Source organism: Mustela putorius, unplaced genomic scaffold, assembly GCF_011764305.1.
Source record: "Mustela putorius furo isolate JIRA1106 unplaced genomic scaffold, ASM1176430v1.1 tig00001024_pilon_pilon_pilon, whole genome shotgun sequence".
Taxonomy (NCBI): domain Eukaryota; kingdom Metazoa; phylum Chordata; class Mammalia; order Carnivora; family Mustelidae; genus Mustela; species Mustela putorius.
Genome location: NW_025421535.1, coordinates 71861 through 93113, shown reverse-complemented (window position 1 = coordinate 93113; position 21253 = coordinate 71861). Strand labels below are relative to the sequence as shown.

Genomic DNA, 21253 nt, shown 5'->3' with positions numbered 1-21253 from the left:
ATCCCAGGACCCTGAGATCATGACCTGAGCTGAAGGCAGCAGCTTAATCCACTGAGCCACTCAGGCGCCCTGGGTTCAATATTTTAAATACTTCAACCTCTATGATTATATTCCTAATAATTTTGAATTGGGGTAAATAAACCTTAATTTTTTGTAACTTGTTTCTTATTGCAAAAGAGCTCAATGAAATTTTAGACAATAAAAATTTACAAAAAAAAGTTTAGTTTACTATTGCCAAATAATTTAAAACTTTACCTTATATTCAAATACATATATTTTTCTAAATTAATTTATATCCCACTAAAACCAAAAACTTTTAGTTATACTAGATTTCATATCATGCAATCAATGCCAGAAAGCCATCTGGCGATGACTTGTCTTAAATAGAGTTAAGATGGGTGTTATTACAATGCAAGATGGAAACAAAGATAGTATAACAATTGATTGTTACATAACTTTTCTGTTTTGATCAAGTTACTAATCTACAAAAGGGTTTTATCGGTGACAGACTTGGGAATTTAACAAAACTTTTAAACTAGCATGTGCGACTCATTCCTAGAAAACAACACAATCAATAACACTTTCTTTAGATTAAATCATGACTATTTCTCCATTTGAATAGAAAAGGTAGCAACTCCAATAAGTTTATTGAACATGAAAAGTTGAAATGCTATAATGCTCCTAAGGAATTAAATGATCCAGTCATGAATTACAAAAAAAGGATATAAATTACCGAAGTGTTTGTATAATTGTAATGTACAACTGCCCGTTATCATTCAATAGTGTAGGCTTGTACATGAACTCTATAAAAGAACTCCACTTCTAAACCGTGGAAAATATGTTCCCTTTCCCCCTATATACAACTATTAAGCCATTCATTTAGCTTTTAAAATATCCACTTAATACAGGCTTTTTACTCATTTGAACAGACAGCAGGGCTCTATTCTTATTGCTTACATCTGAAGGATAGACTTCTAGCGTAAGAGGTAAAGCCCATAAAGGAGCCCAATAATAACAACAAAATACAGTTGAGTGAGCCCTTACAATCTGCCAGCTACCTTTCTGAGAATACTTCAATTAATAAAACATATAAAATACCTGACCACAAAGAGCTTACATTCTTTTGAAATATAATAGTGAAATAAACCAATAATAGAGGGGCACCTCGGTGGCTCAGTCCATTGAGTGACAGCCTTTGGCTTGGGTCATGATCTCAGGGTCCTGGGATGTAACTCCCCAGCAGGCTTTCTAGGCAGTGGGGTGTTTTCTTCTTCCTCTGCGCCCCCTCCCAATTCTCTCTCTCTCTGTCTCCAATAAGAAAATAAACCAGTAATAGAATAATGATTGATGGTTGATGGTGATAAGTGTTACAAAAAAATACAAGAAAGGTAAAAGCCATTGGAGAATGCTGGGATGAAAGTTAATTTTACTTTGTGTTGGGTGGTTATATCTCATTTCTGAGATGTTATTTGCACAAAGACCCAGGAAGTGAAGGAGGGTGTTATACAAATATTAAAGGAAAAGATTGCTCTAGGCAGAGCAAGTAAGTATATATACTTTGTGTGAACAGCTGGTCTGTTACGTTTGAGGAAATGCAAGGAGGCCAATGAGGAGTTCATAGTGGTGGAGAGAGGAAGAACGTATTGATGCATGACCTTCTAGTACATTGAAACGCCTTCAGTTTTTATTTAATATGAAAGGGGAAGATACCAAAATACTTTCAACAGCAGAATAAAATCATCTGACTTGAGTTTTAGGTTAAGTTGCTGTACCAAAATAAATTTGCAGGGAGAAAGGAGTGCAGTATGTGTGGAAGTGGGATTATCAATCAAGTCAATAATTCAGGAACATATGATGGTGTTTTTAGCATGCTGGGTGGTAATAGAAGTGGTGAGGTATGGTTTTTATTTTGTATATATTTTGATGGTGAATATTCTGGTGAACAGGATGGAGTATGTGCAGGATAGACAATATCAACATTTATTTTACCTGCACAAACAGAAGGGTGGAGTCTTCATTCCCTGATATGGAGAGAACTCTGAGTTCTAATGTTCTTTCTGATTAAATGACATAGTGATGATGAGGATTTAGTCAGACAGTGAAAGAGAGCAGTAAGCATAGTGTTAAGCAGTAATACATTATAATACATTTGAACATCAAAAAACATTGTGTTGGATCATCTGTTTATGTGAGTAAATAAATAAATAAAGTTTCCTGGGGTTCTAATAGAGGTAAAGAAGACTACTATATGATCCAAAGGGGCACGTGCACCAAATGTTTATAGCAGCAATATCCACAATAGCCAAACTATGGAAAGAACCTAGATGTCCATCAACAAATGAATGGTATATACGTATACGATGGAATACTATGCAGCCATCAAAAGAAATGAAATCTTGCCATTTGCGATGACATGGATGGAACTAGAGGGTATTATGCTTAGCAAAATAAGTCAACCAGAGAAAGACACTATCATATGATCTCCCTGATATGAGGAAATGGAAGTGCAATGTGGGGGGTTTGGGGGACAGGATAAGAGTAAATGAATCAAGATGGGATCAGGAGGGAGACAAACCATAAGAGACTCTTAATCTCACAAAACAAACTGAGAGTTGCCGGGGGGGGGGTGGGGAGGGTAGGGAGAGGGTGGTGGGGTTATGAACATTGGGGAGGGTATGTGCTGTGGTGAGTGCTGTGAAGTGTGTAAACCTGGCGATTCACAGACCTGTACCCCTGGGGCTAATAATACATTATATGTTAATTTAAAAAAAATAATAATAAGAAGAAGACTACTATAAATCAAATGCTATGGTTTTCAGCAAAGGGTGTGTAATCAGGCATATTTTATTAAAGTAACCCAGTAAAATGATAGTCGAAAATTGGAATAACTGAAAAAATAAATATCAGAGATTTTAAAAAGAGATATGGGACAGTGTAGAGAATATAGTCAATGATATTATAATAGTGTTATATGGTGAGAGATGGTGGCTATATTTGTAGTGATCATAGAATAATGTATGGAGATATTGAAAACCTGAAACCAATGTATCACTGAATATCAACTATACTCAAATAACAAAATAGTAAAAATAAAACATTTTAATTTAAAAAGATAAAAAGAGGGACAAGAATTTGAAAAGTGAATTTCAAAAAGGGTAAAGATAATGCTAAGACATACTCTGAACCTTGAGGAAAAGACCATTTTGAAAATTCTTCCCATTTTGAGAAAACTCAAATGAATCAATACCATAAAAGAACCCATTTTAACTGAGAGATGTAATGAATGCTCAAGAAATAATTATATGACAGGATAATTCTTCCCCATGAAACAGCACAGGAAAACCAGGGGAAACACCTGGAAGCAAAATAAACTATACTGAAAATAAGAATTAGGAAAAAGATAAATGATGAAAGATAAGATAATTAGACCTGCGACAGAGACCTAGTGAAGAGAACTTTTAGCTTGTGGTTTAAAGTTTTTGAGGATAATCTAGAGTTCATAACTGCCTTGAGGCAGGCTGGTTGTAGGCAGTTCAGGCAGACCCCTAAGACAGGCCTGCTTTGGGCAGGTGGTGTTGGAGGAGGCCATTGGGCTGGACAAAGACAAATCCAACGATTTGACTAAAGTGTCTGTGAAGATATTGAAGTCAGATGCAACAGAGAAAGACCTGTCAAACCTAATCTCAGAAACGGAGATGATGAAGAAGATTGGACAGCACAAGGACACCATCAACCTGCTGGGTCCTGCACACAGGATGGTCCTTCGTACACTCTCATGGAATATGCCTCCAAAGACAACATACAGGAGTACCTGCAGGCCCAGAGGCCTCCTGACCTGGAGTACTGTTACAATATCAGCCAAAATGCAGCAGAGCAAATCTCCTCCAAGGACCTTGTATCCTGTGCCTATCAGGTAGCCTGAGGCATGGAGTACCTTGCCTCCAAGAAGTGCATACACCAAGACCTGGCCACCAGGGAAGTGCTGGTGACAAAGGACAACATGATGAAGATCTCAGACTTCAGCCTTGCCAGAGATATCACCACATCAGTTACTATAAAAAGACAACCAACAGTGCACTGCCTGTGAATTGGATGGTCCCTAAGGCCATGTTTGACCAGATCTACATCCACCAGAGTGACTTCTGGTCTTTTGGGTGATCCTGTGCAAAATCTTCACTCTGGAAGCCTCCCATATCCGGAAGTGCCTGTGTAGGTGGGTTTCAAGCTGCTGAAGGAGTCATTTGATGGATAAGCCAATAAGTGCACGAGAGTGTTATACACAATAATGAGGGGTGGCTGGCATGTGGTACCTTCAAGCTGCTGGCAGAAGACCTGGATCATACTGTGGCCTTGACCTCCAACCAGGAGTACCCGGACCTGTCCTTGGCCCTGGAACAATACTGTCTATGCTTTCCCAACACCCAAAGCTCCACCTGGTCCTCAGAAGAATTCCTCCTTCTCTCATGAACCATTGCCCAGGGAAGCCTATCTGCCCTGACACCCAGCCCAGCTTGCCAATGGTGGACTCAAATGACTAGTATCCCTATTACTCCTGTCCAGATTCCATCATAAGCTGTAACCCTTACCCCCCACCCTCCCTGCAAGTCTCACTGCCTTCTCCTTTGTCCCTCTCCTACTTGCAGGAGCCAGCTGCCTACCTGAGGCCTTCACCCCTTGAAGTTCACCTGTCTTCCCCTTCCTCTTCAACCTCTTTACAACCTGCTCATGAAAGAAAGGCACAGAGAGGCAGGTACTTGCTCGTGGTTACTTCCTACCCTCCCATATGTTGGACCAAGACCCCTCCCTGGCATCTGGTACTGCCTGGACGTCGAGGGAGTGGGAGATGAGGCATGCCAGTGAAAGCTGTCGGAGCTTTTCTGTTTTGGTTTTGTCTGCTTAGCATAACATGTAAGACTGAGTTCTGGTGGCAGGGACCTAGTCCTTAGGGCTATAGCACTAGCGAGGGAAGGTCCACTGCTCTGGGCCTTGGCTAAGAGCAACCCTTGCTCCAGAGATATGGTGCCAAGGGCTTATTAATTTTGATACTAATTTGCTTTGCTGACCAAATACCTGGTATCAAAAGATGGGAAGGCAAAGACTGGAAGCAGTGTTGTGACTATGGGGTCTAGCCCCAAACTATGAAGAAAACACAAAGTGTATAAATCTGAGTAAGTATATATTTACACACCTCTTCAAATATGTTGTTATCAAAAATTTAATCAATGGGTAATATGCTCCTCGTGGCTGGGAAGCATCAGTTGCCATATATTAAAAACAAAGAAAAGAGGTGTCTGGGTGGCTTCCTCCATAAGTGTCCCTTCTTTTCAGGGCATGATCCCAGGGTCCTGGGATGGAGCCCCACATCAGACTCTCTGCTCAGTGGGAAACCTGCTTCTCCTTTTCCCTCTGCCCTGCTTAGAGTTCCTCTTCCTGTCTCTCTGTCTGTCAAATAAATAAAATATCTTAAAAAAAGAGAAAGAAACAAAATGTTTTAAAAAGGTCTTTTTTTTTTTTTTAATTTTCTAGGGATGCCTGGATTACTCAGTTGTTTAAGCATATGTTTTCCTTTGGCTGAGGTGATGATTCCAGTGTACAGGGATCCAGCCCTGCATGGGAGTACTTGCACTCCAAGGAACTTGCTTCTTCCTCTCCCTTTGCATGTGATTACCCCCGCTTGGACACTTCCTCTCTCTCTCTCTCTCTCTCGCTGTCAATAAACAGAATAAAATCTTTTACTAAATAAATAAATAAATACATACATAAATAAAGTTCTAAACCTACTATCAGTTTAGGTCCCTTAACAAAAATTGCTACTGATTCATTAAAAAAAAAAAGAAAAGATAAATTAAAATGATGCTTCCAGAGCTAAAAAGCAGTTTTTTTTTTTCAGGATTAAATATAGAAGTGCTTTGTAAAGTAAAAGAAAAAATATGCTATATTAACACTAATTACTCTATAACTTTCGTGGTTATATCAAGATAATGAAAAGTGATTTTAAAGTAAATTTCATTATCAGACATAAAGATTAAGTCAAAATTACAGAAGAGTAAAAGGATGAATTCATCAGGGTGAATAATAATGCTTGACTTTTAATACTTAATAAAAGATTTGGGGATATATAGGGAAAAACTAAGAACAAAAATCATAACTTCTAACTTAGAAGAGAAATGGAAAAAAGTTTCAACACCGTAATTATAAGATTATATAGACAAATGGTCATCAAATTGGTAAGATATGTAAGACTTGAACAAAATTATCAACTAACTAGATATGCTTGATATTACAGAACACTCCCCACAGCCGCAGACTACATATATCTTAAGCCATGATTTTCTTTGCAAAGGTCAACATTGATAATGTTCGAGTCATACCTCCACCTACCAGGAAAGAAGTAGCATATTTCTTGAAAGACACAGCTATCAAAGCTCCATTGAGAAACCATAAAGATGGAGAAGGGTTTTGCAAATTATATATCTGATAATGGACATCTACTCTGATTATTAAAAAATGAATAAAAATAAAAAACCTTACTAATAACCAAACAGAGTATCCAATTTTACATGTGAAGGAAATTATTGAAGAGCCATGTCACCAAAAGGATATGGATGTCTTATAAGCACATGACAAATTTCTCAACATTTAGACATTAAAGAAATACAAATTAAAATCATAATGAGACATGCTTACATATCTATTAGAATGGCTAAAATTATAAAGGCTAACTGTACTTCGTCTCAGCTAGATTGAGAAGCGACAAAAAATCTAAACTGTTGTTGGCATATATCATGATACCACCACTTTGGAAAATAGTTTGAAAATATTTTAAATGCAAAATATGTTGCAGTTACACGAATAGCCATTTTCCTTCTAGGCATTTAACCAAGAGAAACAAACCCTATGTTCATACAAGGACTTGTATATGAATTTCATAGCAGCTTTATTTTTAAGAATTGAAAAAAGTGGAAATGTTCATCAATGTCCATCAATAGAGCAAAGACAAATTATTACCTATTCATTAAAGAGATTATTATTCAACATCAAAATGAACTATTTACAATTGGAGATTCTCAAAGTAATGATGCTGAGAAAAGAAAAGCCATGCAATGAATAGTATATACTGTGAGATTCCATGACTATAAAAAAATCTAGAAAATACAAATTTATATATAGTCACAGTCATCAAATATATTGGTGTGATTTTAGTGCCTTCTTCTGTGCTCCCATAGCTTCCTACACTTGGATCTCCAAGCATTTGTTACACCATGTGAAAATATTAACTTTTTTTCTTTATTCTGTCTTACTAGAATAAGAATCCTTGAAATTTTATGGACATTTGAACTCTCAGTTATTAGCAGAAATTCTATCACACAGTAAGTTTCCAAATATAAAAGCCAGAGTTTTACAATGACTTCTAAGCTTTTACATGATCTAGCCACTCATTTAACCTCTGTGACCTCTTTCCCTGCTACTCTTCAGTCCCTCACAGTGGCCTCCTTGCTATTCCTCAGATATGCCAGGCACAGTCCAACCTTATGGCCTTCAAGATAGCCATTTCCTTTGTCTGGAGTGACCTTATTGCTGATAGTTCTGGGCAAATTCATCACCTTTCCCTACCTTTGTTCAATTGTCAGCTTCATTGTAACTACCCTGATCTTCCTATTAAAATTTTTAACTCCCCATCCCCTGCCTAGCAACCTTGATTTTTCTCACCCTGATCTAATTTTTCTTTTTCCCCATTGTACTCATCATTTTTGAATACACCATGCAATTTTTATTAAGGTTTATAGCTTTTAATTGTCTCACCCATTAAAATAAAAGTTCTACAAAGCCAAGTATTTCATTTACCAGTGTAGTCTGAAGTAATATCTACACATAATAGGTTCAATAGACAATTGGTGAATTTCAGAAGAAATTAATGTTGAGAGTATACTGAATTTCATAAGTCATTTCAATAGTTTTTTCCAAACAATAAATTATGTAAAACATACCTTAGATTTACTTTCAAAATATTTTATAGCATATAATGGACAATATACATAAGCCTTAAAGAAACAATCATATAAATAACCATTTCATACCTACTTAAAAATTGCATAATACCACACTCCTAGATCTTCTCTGAATGCTCAAAATTAACCTTTCAACGGAAAAACATTTTTAAAAATAACAGATTTTTTGGCAAATAATTTAATGAAATAAAAGTTTCATTCATCTATGTAGATCAGAATAAATGTTTTTAATAAGCATGAAATTATAACTCTGAAGTGTGCTAAAATGAAACCACCTGCTAAGGGTGAGAGAACAAAAATAAACATCATTTTTCCAAATAAGAGGAATTTATTACCTTTGAATCAAAGCATGTGGATTTATTCAAACTGGCAATAAAGGAATATGGAAACACAATCCATAGAATGTCAAATTTTAGATGTCTAAAAGACTTCAAAGTGAAGAGTATACATTTTTTAAATGCTACATAATACTACATAATGACAAGATGACAGGTTGTGACAAATAGCATTTTAAAAGCTCTACTCATAGTGGAACGGAAGGTGTCATTTCCCTATAATTTTATATATGTCATTAATTTACTGTATCTGGATACAACATATTACCAAACAGATGTTCATCAAAGATTAAATCATTTTTAATGGAAGATAATATTTTGAACATACATCTATTAATTTTTTTGTCGATCTAACATTTATAGTCTCGCTAAACATTTCATCAGTTGTCGACAAAATTAAAAAACATAGGATAAAAAGTCGTGTTTGGAAAAGTAGCTTTTCTTTGAAATTTGCATTTAAATGAAAATATTTGCTGATATTTTTAAAACTTTAAATGTAATTTTATATATATCTGACCTATCAGATGATATAAAATTTTTGGAGAAAATATGACATTTTTTTGAACTTGGTTGAATGTATTAATAAAGAGCAATTGTTTGTATTATTTGTATTGTGATATCTTCGTTAATAAACATGAATAACTGGTATAAAATATGTTTTTTAAAAAATTTTATTTATTTTCTTGATAGAGATCACAGGAAGGCAGTGAGGCAGGCAGAGAGAGAGGAATGGAAGCAGGCTCCCTGCTGAGAAGAGAGCCCACTGTGGGACTGAATCCCAGGAACCTGGAATCATAACCTGAGCCGAAGGCAGAGATTTTAACCCACTGAGCCACCCAGGCGCTCTAAAATATGTTTTTTTTATATAGAATTATAGTTCTTGCCAAAATATGGAACTAGCTGGAACTAAATGCCTCCTTCAAAGTCAACTCTGGAGAAATTATGCAAGTGTAAATGGAACTATTTCAGATATGAATCAAAAACAAAGAAATGATGATAAATTCCTTAAAAGGCTCAAACTTGCTCTTGACTGGTATGTTTCAAGCTCTATTCCTGGTTTGAGGACAGGTTTTAACAGGCCTGTCACTGTAGAAAACAGCTGGATGTTTAGAGGCTATCAGAAATGTGCAAAAACCTTGAAGGTGTAAAGACTTGAAAATTCTTTAGAGAGATTTGCTCCCTAAGGCATTATTCATCCACATATTTTCCTCCAAACAATTAAGGCTGATGGATGAGGGGCACCTGAGGGGCTCTCTCATCACGTGGGTGGTGGGTTAAGCCTCTGCCTTCATCTCAAGTCATGGTCTCTGGGTCCTGGGATCCAGCCCCACATAGGGCTCTGCTCAAAAGGAAGCCTGCTTCCCTCCCCTGCTTTCCTGTCTCTCTGCTTACTTGTAATCTCTCTCTCTCTCTCTCTCTCTCTGTGTCCAATAAATAAATAAAATCTTAAAAAGGGCTGATGGATGATAAATTATGAAAACTGCTCCCTCCAAATGATGCTTCTTCATAAGGATTTAAAAATTTAAAATTGTAAGAATTTAAAATTGAAACTTGATCGTAGGATTTATGTTACAGAATAACATCAAGTGAAGGCAGTTATTATTAGATCTGAAGTATTTGTGATTCTGAATTCTTGGCCTCATTAGTAAATTTATTTTTAAATTCTCCCATGGAGTGGTGATTGGCCTTCAGTCTTTCAATGATGTACATCATTGGGTCAAATGAGATGTGTGTGCCCAGAACTATATATAATCTTTGTATTTCACTGGAGATGGCATTTCTGAGTTTTGTTCAATTGAATTTGGACAAATGTTTTAATAGTCACTTCTAGAGTTGGCCCTGGAGAATATCTTCCTTTTTTTTTTCTCTCTTCCCGATTCTCTGAAAAACCCTGACTAATTCACATTATCACAGTGATATCACAATTCAAGTTTTTCCAAACACTATAGCTGCAAAATAGAAGGAAGCTACTCAGAATATAATGCTATTGTGAATGATTGAGAAAGAAAACATTATTATAATTAAGCTACCAGGTTTCAATGTATTTTGTTGTTGCTTAGAAAATCTTAGCATACCCAGACTTTACAGAGATTTGATGATCCTAAGAGGAGCTGAACTCATGGACCAAAATAACTATGCACATAAAAAGTACAATTACTTACCTAAGAAAGATGATGTGGTTAATTTTATAAGGCAATCCAAGTGTTATTGGAACAGGAATTTAAAAAATAGCTTAGGGGCACCTAGGTGGCTCAGTGGATTAAGCCACTGCCTTCAGCTCAGGTCATGATCTCAGGGTCCTGGGATCAAATCCTGCATCAGGCTCTTTGCTCAGCAAGGAGTCTGCTTTTCTCTCTCTCTCTCTCTCTCTCTGCCTGCCCTCCATCTACTTGTGATCTCTCTCTGTCAAATAAATAAATAAATAAAATCTTAAAAAAAAAGAATGACTGTACTTTTAAAAAATAGCTTAAACGGGGCACCTGGGTGGCTCATTGGGTTAAGCCGCTGCCTTCGGTTCAAGTCATGATCTCAGGGTCCTTGGATCAAGCCCCAAATCAGGATTTCTGCTCAGCAGGTAGCCTGCTTCCCTTCCTTAAGGAAAGGGAAATGATTTTCACTGCACTCCCCAGGAGCATGTCAGTGGAAGGTGCAGCACGCTGCCCGGGGAGAAGAGCAGGAGCCATTGGCCTTCTGCTCTGGAAACGGTTGCGATAAAGGAGAGCTGGCAATACAAGTATCACCCGCTCCCAGTGCAGAGAGACAGAAGCCTGGCTGCTAAGGAGACAGGAGAGGATTAGTAGGGCAGGGCGCGTGCTCCACTCTTAGGAAGGAGTCTGGGCAGAAAGCATGCCTGTCCTGAACCTCTGGGTCCAAGGAGACAGCAGCTTCTTGGCTACCTGTCCCTGAGGCAGACATGGGCTAGCCACCAGGTGACTACGCAGAACTCGCAAAAACAGCTCCCTTAAATAACGGGGAGTGAAATGTCGTCTTCCTCCAGGATGTGGAAGCTAGGAGGTAGCACGGGGTATAAGGGGAAGGAGTGGGCACAGTCCCCCAAATCTCCCTATTCAGTTCAGGGGCGGTGTACAGGGATCCTGTCACCTCTCTTTTCCTGTGGGGAAAGCACTGGCCTAGTCCGAGAATCCGCCTGAGCACCAGAGTAAAAGGCCAAGCGATGCCTACACTGGGAGATGGTAGTGTGCATAGACTGCCATCCTAGGCTACGCAAGCTACTGCAGGGTTGTGGCTGTGTCTGCTTAGTTCAGACTGGCAGGGTGAACCCAGGATGCAAACATGGAGCCCGGGAAAGCAAGGCCCAAGAGGCACCAGCTCTCCCGCAGCTCTTCTTCCCTGACGCGACTGAAGCCTTGCTGAGGAAGCAGCAGCAAAGTGCTCATCGCTCCAAACCAAAGCCTCTGCCCTAGCACAGCATTCACTGAGAAATGTTCTGCGGGCTGCTGCTGCTTGCCTGAGCCCAGTCTCGTGGTGGGAGAGACCCGCATAAAGCGAAAGCCTCTTTGCCTGGGCAACTCCCCTGGGAAAGCACAGCGTTCCTTGGGAAATCAGAGTTGTTTTGGGGGCTGCTGCTGGTGCTTGCCATGATCTAGTCTCCACAGCTCGGTGGAAGATACGTGCATGGAGCGAAATACTCTTTGCCCTAGCATCCCCTCTGCCTGAGAGAGAAGCCAAGGGTGGGGAAGGTGCAGCACACCGTCCCCTGAGAAGAGAAGGAGCCATTGACCTTGGGGTCGGGAAACGCTCGGGAAGCAGGATAGCCTTCCCTGGCACGAACAGCAGGCCTGTGGCAAGACAAGAGTCACCGGCTCCCTGTGCGGAGAGATGGAAGCCTGGCTGCTAAGGAGACATGAGGGGACGACTAGGGCAGAGGCGCGTGCTCCACTCTTAGGAAGAAACCTGGGCAGAAAGCATGCCTGTCCTGACCCTCTGGGCCCAAGGAGACAGCAGCTCCTTGGCCACCTGTCCCTTGGGCAGACTTGCGCTAGCCACTAGGCACCTACACTGAACTCGCAGAAACAGCTCCCAAAATAACGGGCAGTCAGATGCCATCTTCATCCAGGATGTGGAAGCTTGGAGGAGGCAGGGGGTTTAAGGGGAAGGAGTGAGCACAGTCCCCCAAAGCTCCCTAATCTGTGCATGGGCCGTGTGCAGGGATCCTGTCGCCTCCTCTCTCCAGTGGTGAAGGCACTGGCTTAGACCCCAATTCTGCCTGGGAGCCGGAGCAAAAAGCAAAGCCTAACCTACCCCAGGAGATGGTAATAGGCATAGAGTGCCATGCTAGGCCAAGCACGCTGCTGCAGGGTTGTGACTGTGTCTGCTTAGTTCTGAATAGCAAGGTGAATCCCGGTGTAAACTTGGAGCCCAGGAAAGCAAGTCCAAAGAGGCACCAGCTCCCCGCTGATCTTCTTCCCTGCCACGCAGAGTGAACACACAAAGCCTTTCTGAGGAAGCAGCAGAGAAGTACGGTTCGTGCCAAGCTGAAAACCTCTGCGAAAGCATAGCAGTTGCTGGGAAATCAGAGTCGGTTCTGAGGGCTGCTGTTGCTGCTTGCCTTAGCCTAGTATTCACAGCACGATGGGAGAAACCCGCATGGAGCGAAATCCTCTATGCCTGGGCATGCCTTCTGCCTGAGAGAGAAGCGCGGTTGCGCCTGTGGAAAGACCCTTAAGGAAAGGGACACGATTTTCACTGCGGTCCCCAAGAGCATGTCAGTGGAAGGTGCAGCACGCTGACCGGGGAGAAGACCAGGAGCCGTTGGCCTTCTGGTCTGGAAAGGGTTGCGAAGCAGGAGAGCCGGCAATACAAGTTTCACCCGCTCCCAGTGCAGAGAGACAGAAGCCTGGCTGCTAAGGAGACAGGAGGGGATGAGTAAAGCAGGGCGAGTGCTCCACTCTTAGGACAGAGTCTGGGCAGAAAGCATGCCTGTCCTGAGCCTCTGGGCCCAAGGAGACAGCAGCTCCTTGGCCACCTGTCCCTGGAGCAGACATGCGCTAGCCACCAGGAGCCTAAGCTGACCTCGCGGAAACAGCTCCCTGAAATAACGGGGTGTCAGATGCCATCTTCCTCCAAGATGTGGAAGCTTGGCAGAGGCACGGGGTTTAAGGGGAAGGAGTGGGCACAGTCCCCCAAAGCTCCCTATTCAGTTCACGGGCGGTGTGCAGGGATCCTGTCACCTCCCCTTTCCTGTGGGGAAAGCACTGGCCTAGTCTAAGAATCCACCTGAGCGCCAGAGTAAAAGGCCAAGTGATGCCTACACTGGGAGATGCTAGTGTGCATAGAGTGCTATCCTAGGCTACGCACGCTACTGCAGGGTTGTGGCTGTGTCTGCTAGTTCGGCCTGGCAGGGTGAACCCAGGGCACCAACATGGAGCCCGGGAAAGCAAGGTCCAAGAGATAGATACCAGCTCTCCCGCGACTCTCCTTCCCTGATGCGACAGAGCAAACAGCTCCTGCAGCTCTTCTTCCCTGTCGCCACTGAAGCCTTGCTGAGGAAGCAGCAGCAAAGTGCTCTTTGCTCCAAGACAAAGCCTCTGGGAAAGCACAGCATTCGCTGAGAAATGTTCTGAGGGCTGCTGCTGCTTGCCTGAGCCCAGTCTCGCGGTGGGAGAAACCCGCATACAGTGAAAGCCTCTTTGCCTGGGCAACTCCCCTGGGAAAGCACAGCGTTCCTTGGGAAATCAGAGTTGGTTTTGGGGCTGCTGCGGCTGCTTGCCTGAGCTAGTCTCCCCAGCTAGGTGGAAGATATGCGCATGGAGCGAAATACTCTTTGGCCTAGCATCCCCTCTGCCTGAGAGAGAAGCCAAGGGTGGGGAAGGTGCAGCACACCGTCCCCTGAGAAGAGAAGGAGCCCTTGGCCTTGGGGTCGGGAAACGCTCGGGAAGCAGGATAGCCTGCCCTGGCATGAACAGCAGGCCAGTGGCAAGACAAGAGTCACCGGCTCCCTGTGTGGAGAGATAGAAGCCTGGCTGCAAAGGAGACATGAGGGGACTACTAGGGCAGAGGCGCGTGCTCCACTCTTAGGAAGGAGTCTGGGCAGAAAGCATGCCTGTGCTGAGCCTCTCAGCCCAAGGAGACAGCAGCTCCTTGGCCACCTGTCTCTTGGACAGCCTTGCGCTAGCCACCAGGCGCCTACGCTGAACTCGCAGAAACAGCTCCCAAAATAACGGGCAGTCAGATGCCATCTTCTTCCAGGATGTGGAAGCTTGGAGGAGGCAGGGGGTTTAAGGGGAAGTAGTGGGCACAGTCCCCCAAATCTCCCTAATCTGTGCACGGGCCGTGTGCAGGGATCCTGTCTCCTCCTCTCTCCTGTGGTGAAGGCACTGGCCTAGATGCTGAGTCTGCCTGAGAGCTGGAGCAAAAAGGAAAGCCTAACCTAGCCCAGGAGATGGTAATAGGCATAGAGTGCCATGCTAGGCCAAGCATGCTGCTGCAGGGTTGTGACTGTGTCTGCTTAGTTCTGAATAGCAAGGTGAATCCAGGGAGCTTTGGGGGACTGTGCCCACTCCTTCCCCTTAAACCCCGTGCCTCCTCCAAGCTTCCACATCCTGGAGGAAGACGACATTTCACTCCCCGTTATTTCAGGGAGCTGTTTTTGTGAGTTCTGCGTAGTCACCTGGTGGCTAGAGCATGTCTGCCCCAGGGACAGGTAGCCAAGAAGCTGCTGTCTCCTTGGACCCAGAGGTTCAGGACAGGCATGCTTTCTGCCCAGACTCCTTCCTAAGTGTGGAGCATGCGCCCTGCCCTACTAATCCTCTCCTGTCTCCTTAGCAGCCAGGCTTCTGTCTCTCTGCACTGGGAGCGGGTGATACTTGTATTGCCAGCTCTCCTTTATCGTAACCTTACCCAGACCAGAAGGCCAACGGCTCCTGCTCTTCTCCCCGGGGAGCGTGCTGCACCTTCCACTGACATGCTCCTGGGGACTGCAGTGAAAAACATTTCCCTTTCCTTAAGGCTCTTTCCACAGGTGCAACCTCGCCTCTCTCTGGCAGAGGGGATGCCCATGCATAGAGGATTTCGCTCATGCGGGTTTATTACACCGTGCTGTGGAGACCAGCTCAGGCAACAGGAGCATCCCTCAGACTGGATTCTGATTTCCCAGAGAATGCTGTGCTTTCCCAGAGGGGGAAAGAGGCTTTCTCTCTATGCGGGTTTCTCCCATAGTGTTGCGAATACTAGGCTAAAGCAAGCAACAAAAGCAGCCCACAGGACTGACTCTGATTTCCCAGCGACTGCTATGCTTTCGCAGAGGTTTTCAGCTTGGCGGGAAGCGCACTTCTCTGCTGCTTCCTCAGCAAGGCTTTGGGTGTTCGCTGTGTCGCATCAGGGAAGGAGAGTCACGGGAGAGCTGGTGTCTCTTGGACCTTACTTTCCCGGGCTCCATGTTGGCGCCCTGGGTTCACCCTACCAGGCCGAACTAAGCAGACACAGTCACAACCCTGCAGCAGCGTGCGGGGCCTAAGATGGCACTCTATGCACACTACCATCTCCCGGTGTAGGCAACACTTGGCTTTTGGCACTGGACCTCAGGTGGATTCGCGGCCAAGGCCAGTGCCTTCCCCACAGGAGAGGAGAGGCGCCAGGTTCCCTGAACACTGCCGGTTACTGGAATGGGGAGCTTTGGGGGATTGTCCCCACTCCTTCCCCCGCAAACCCCCTGCCACCTAAAACGCTGTCACATGTTGGAGGAAGATGGCATCTGACTGCCGGTTTCTCGAGGGAGCTGTTTCTGCGAGTTCCGCGTATGGCCCCTGGTAGCTAGCCCAAGTCTGCCCTATGGACAGGTGGTGAAGGAGATGCTGTCCCTTGGGGACCAGAGGCACAGGACAGGCCTGCCTTCTGCCCACACTCCTTCCTCAGAGTGGAGCACGTGTGGCTGCCCTAATCATCCCCTCATGTCTCCTTAGGAACCAGGCTTTGTCTCTCCGCACAGAGGGTGGGTGACACTTGTCTTGCCACCGGCCTGCTCTTCCTGCCATGGCAGGCTACCCTGCTTCCCGTCCTTTTCCCGACCACAAGGCCAATGGCTCCTTCTCTTCTCTGGGGGCGGCATGCTGCGCCTTCCCCAGACTTGCTCCTGGGGAGTGCAGTGACAGACGTGTGCAATCACGCTTCTCTCTCAGATCTCAAATACACAACATAACCCTACACCTAAAGGAGTTGGAGAAAGAACAACAAAGGAAGCCTAAACCCAGCAGGAGAAGAGGAATAATAAAGATCAGAGCAGAAATCAATGAAATAGAAACAAACAAACAAAAACCACAAAAAACCAACAACAACAACAAAAAAACAATAGAACAAATCAACAAAACTAGGAGCTGGTTCTTTGAAAGAATTAATAAGATTGATAAACCCCTTTCCAGACTTATCAAAAAGAAAAGAGAAATAACTCAAATAAATAAAATCATGAATGAAAGAGGAGAGATCACAACCAAGACCAAAGAAATACAAACAATTATAAGAACATACTATGAGCAACTCTACGCCAAATAATTCAACAATCTGGAAGAAATGGATACATTCCTAGAGACATATAAACTACCACAAATGAACCAGGAAGAAATAGAAAACCTGAACAGACCCATAACCAGTACGGAGATTGAAACAGTCATCAAAAATCTCCAAACAAACAAAAGCCCCGGGCCAGATGGCTTCCCAGGGGAATTCTACCAAACATTTAAAGAAGAATTAATTCCTATTCTCATGATACTGTTCCAAAAGAAATAGAAATGGAAGGAAAACTCCCAAACTCTTTTTTTTTCTGAGGCCAGCATCACCTTGATCCCAAAACCAGACAAGGATCCCATCAAAAAAGAGAACTACAGACCAATATCCTTGATGAACACAGATGCAAAAATTCTCACCAAAATACTAGCCAATAAGATTCAACAGTACATTAAAAGGATTATTCACCACGACCAACTGGGATTTATTCCAGGGCTACAAGGTTGGTTCAACATCTGCAAATCAATCAATGTGATACAACACATCAATAAAAGAAAGAACAAGAACCATATGATACTCTCCATAGATGCTGAAAAAGCATTTGGAAAAGTGCAGTATCCCTTCCTGCTTAAAACTCTTCAAAGTGGGGCGCCTGGGTGGCTCAGTGGTTTAAGCCTCTACCTTCGGCTCAGGTCATGATCCCAGGGGCCTGGGATCGAGTCCTGCATTGGGCTTTCTGCTCAGCAGGGAGCCTGCTTCTCCTCATCTCTCTCTCTGTCTGTCTCTCTGCCTATTTGTGATCTCTCTCTCTGTCAAATAAATAAATAAAATCTTTAAAAAAAACTCTTCAAAGTGTAGCGATAGAGGGCACATATTATCAATATTATCAAAGCCATCTATGAAAAACCCACTGCAAATATCATTCTCAATGGAGAAAAACTGAATACTTTTCCGCTGAGGTCAGGAACACGGCAGGGATGTCCGATATCACCACTGCTATTCAGCATTGTACTAGAAGTCCTAGCCTCAGCAATCAGACAACAAAAAGAAATTAAAGGCATCCAAATTTTGCCAAATTGGCAGAAGAGAAGTCAAACTATCCCTGTTTGCAGATGATATGATACTGTATGTGGAAAACTTAAAGGACTCCACTCCAAATCTGCTATAACTTGTATAGAAATTCTGTAAAGTGTCAGGATATAAATCAATGAACAGAAATTGGTTGCATTTTTTTTATACCAACAAGACTGAAGAAATAGAAACTAAGGAGTGAATCCCATTTACAATTGCACCCCAAACCCTAAGATACCTAGGAATAAACCTAAGAAAGAATCTATACTCAGAAAACTCTAAAGTACTCATGACAGAAATTGAAGAAGACACAAAGAAATGGAAAAATGTTCCATGCTCCTGTATTGGAAGAACAAATATTGTGAAAATGTCTATGCTACCTAAAGCAATCTACACATTTAATGCAATCCCTATCAAAATCCCATCCATTTTTTTCAAAGAAATGGGACAAATCATCCTAAAATATATATGGAACCAGAAAATACCTCGAATAGCCAGAGGAATATTGAAAAAGAAAGCCAAAGTTGTTGGCATCACAATTCCAGACTTCAAGCTCTATTACAAAGTTGTCATCATCAAGATAGTAGGGAACTGTCCCCAAAACAGACATAGATCAATGGAACAGAATAGAGAGCCCAGAAATACACCCTCAACTCTATGGTCAACTAATCTTCAACAAAGCAGGAAGGAATGTCCTATGGAAAAAAGACAGCCTCTTCAACAACTGGTGTTGGGAAAATTGAATAGCCACATGCAGAAAAATGAAATTGGGCCGTTTCCTTACACCACCCATGAAAATAGACTGGAAATGGATGAAGAAGCATAATGTGAGAAAGGAATCCATCAAAATCCTTGAGGAGAGAACAGGTAGCAACCTCTTTGACCTCAGCAGCAGCAACTTCTTCCTAGGAATATCGCCAAAGGCAAGGGAAGCAAGGGCAAGAATGAACTACTGGGATTTCATCAGATCAAAAAGCTTTTGCACAGCAAAGGAAACAGTTAACAAAGCCAAAAGATGACTGTCAGAAGTTATCTGGGAGAAGATATTTGCAAATGACATACCAGATAAAGGGCGAGTATCTATCCAAAATCTATAAAGAGCTTATCAAACTCAACACCCTAAGAACAAATAATCGAATGAAAAAATGGGCAGAGGACATGAACAGACATTTCTGCAAAGAATACATCCAAATGGCCAACAGACACATGAAAAAATGCTCCACATCACTCGGCATCAGGGAAATACAAATCAAAACCAGAATGAGATACCACCTCACACCTTTCAGAATGGCTAAAATGAACAAGTCAGTAAATGACAGATGCTGGCGAGGATGTGGAGAAAGGGCAACCCTCCTACACTGTACGTGGGAATGCAAGCTGGTGCAACCACTCTGGAAAACAGCGTGGAGGTGCCTCAAAAAGCTGAAAATAGAACTACCCTATGACCCAGTGATTGTAGTACTGGATATATACCCTAAAGATACAAACGTGGCATTCTGAAGGGGCACATGCACCCAAATGTTTATAGCAGCAATGTCCACAATAGTTAAACTATGGAAAGAACCTAAATGTCCTTCAACAGATCAATCAATAAATAAGATATGGTATATATGTACAATGGGATACTGTGCAGCCATCAAAAGAAATGAAATCCTGCTCTTTGTGATGACATGGATGGAACTAGAGGGTATTATGCTTGGCGAAATAAATCAATCTGAGAAAGACAGCTATCATATGATCTCCCTGATATGATGAAGTGGAGATGCAACATAGGCGCTTTCGGGCGTACGAAAAGAAAAATAAAAGAAGATGGGATTGGGAGGGAGACAAACCATAAAAGACTGAATCTCACAAAACAGACTGAGGGTTGCTGGGGGGAGGTGTGTTGGGAGAGGATGGTGGGGGTATGGACATTGGGGAGGGCAGGTGCTATGGTGAGTGATGGTGAGTGCTGTGAAATGTGTAAACCTGGTGATTCACAGACCTGTACCCCCAGGGATAAAAACACATTATATGTTTATAAAAAATTTTAAAAAATAATTTAAAAAATCCATTAAAGAAAAAACACATATTGCAAGCCCAGAGCTAATCTCATATTCAATCAAAAAAGTTTGAAAGTTTTCCCCTTAAAGATCAGAAAAAAGACAAGTGTGTCCACTTTCACTACTCTCATTTGACACAGTACTGGATGTCCTAGCCAGAGAAACAAGGAACACAAAGAAATAAAAGACTCCAAAAAAAAAAAAAAAAAAAAAAAGGAAGAAGTAAAATTTTCTTTTTTTGGATAACATGAACTTACATGTAAAAAAATCCTAAAAACTTCACAAAAAATTTTGAATAAACAAATTTAATAAAGCTGCCAAATACAAGATCAATATATAAAAGACAGGAATTTTGTTTTGTTTCGTTTTTTTAAAATAGTTTTTCATGTCATCCTTGCTCAGTGATCATGCTAATCTTCTCTGCATCATTCCAAGTTTAGTATATGTGCTGCCAAAGTAAGCACAAGACAGGAGCATCTTAACACTCTAATGATGAACTATCTGAAAAAATAAAGAGAACAATCTAATTCACAATAGCATCAAAAATAATAAAATACTTAGGAAAAGATTTAACTAAGAAGATGAAAGATCAGTACCCCATAAACTATGACATTGATAAAGAATTTGAAGGAGACATAAATGGAAAGATAGCTCATATTTATGAATGGTAAGAATTAACATTGTTAAAATGTCCATACTATCGAAAACCATCTGTAAATTCAATTCCTATCAAAAATCCAATGTTAGGGGCGCCTGGGTGGCTCAGTGGGTTAAGCTGCTGCCTACGGCTCAGGTCATGATCCCAGGGTCCTGGGTTCGAGCCCTGCATCAGGCTCTCAGCTCAGCAGGAAGCTGCTAACTCTTCTCTCTCTGCCTGCCTCTCTGCCTGCTTGTCATCTCTCTCTGTCAAATAAATAAATAAAAAATATTTTTAAAAAATCCAATATTTTTTTTTACAGAAGTCAGTAAAGAATCCTAAAATTTATATGAGACCATAAAAGACAACAAATAATTAAAGCAGTTCTGAGAAAGAATGAAGAAGCGAAATTACACTTCTTGATTTGAAACTATACTACAAAGCCCTCATGCTCAAAACAATAAAGTATACTGGCATAAAAACAGACCAATAAACAAGTTGAACAGAATTGAGAGTCCAGAAATAAATCCTTTCATACAGTCACCTAATATTTGACAGGGGCCAACATATATAATGGGTAAAGATAGTCTGTTCAATAAGTGATATTTAAAATTGAATAGTCACATAAACCAGCCTGAAATTGGAACCTTATATCACTCATAAATCTTACCTTGAAATAGATTAAGGACTTAAATGTGA

The 21253-nt window shown here is 41.9% G+C and overlaps 1 non-coding gene and 1 pseudogene across 1 annotated transcript; one reads left to right on the top strand and one right to left on the bottom strand.

The window, feature by feature from the left end:
• Positions 1-3521: 3521 nt before the first annotated feature.
• On the top strand, positions 3522-4534 carry LOC123393834 (annotated as a pseudogene).
• A 15738-nt stretch (positions 4535-20272) lies between these two features.
• Positions 20273-20381, bottom strand: LOC123393836. The gene has a single exon (XR_006608647.1). It is a non-coding gene; the product is annotated as a U6 spliceosomal RNA (small nuclear RNA).
• Positions 20382-21253: the final 872 nt, after the last annotated feature.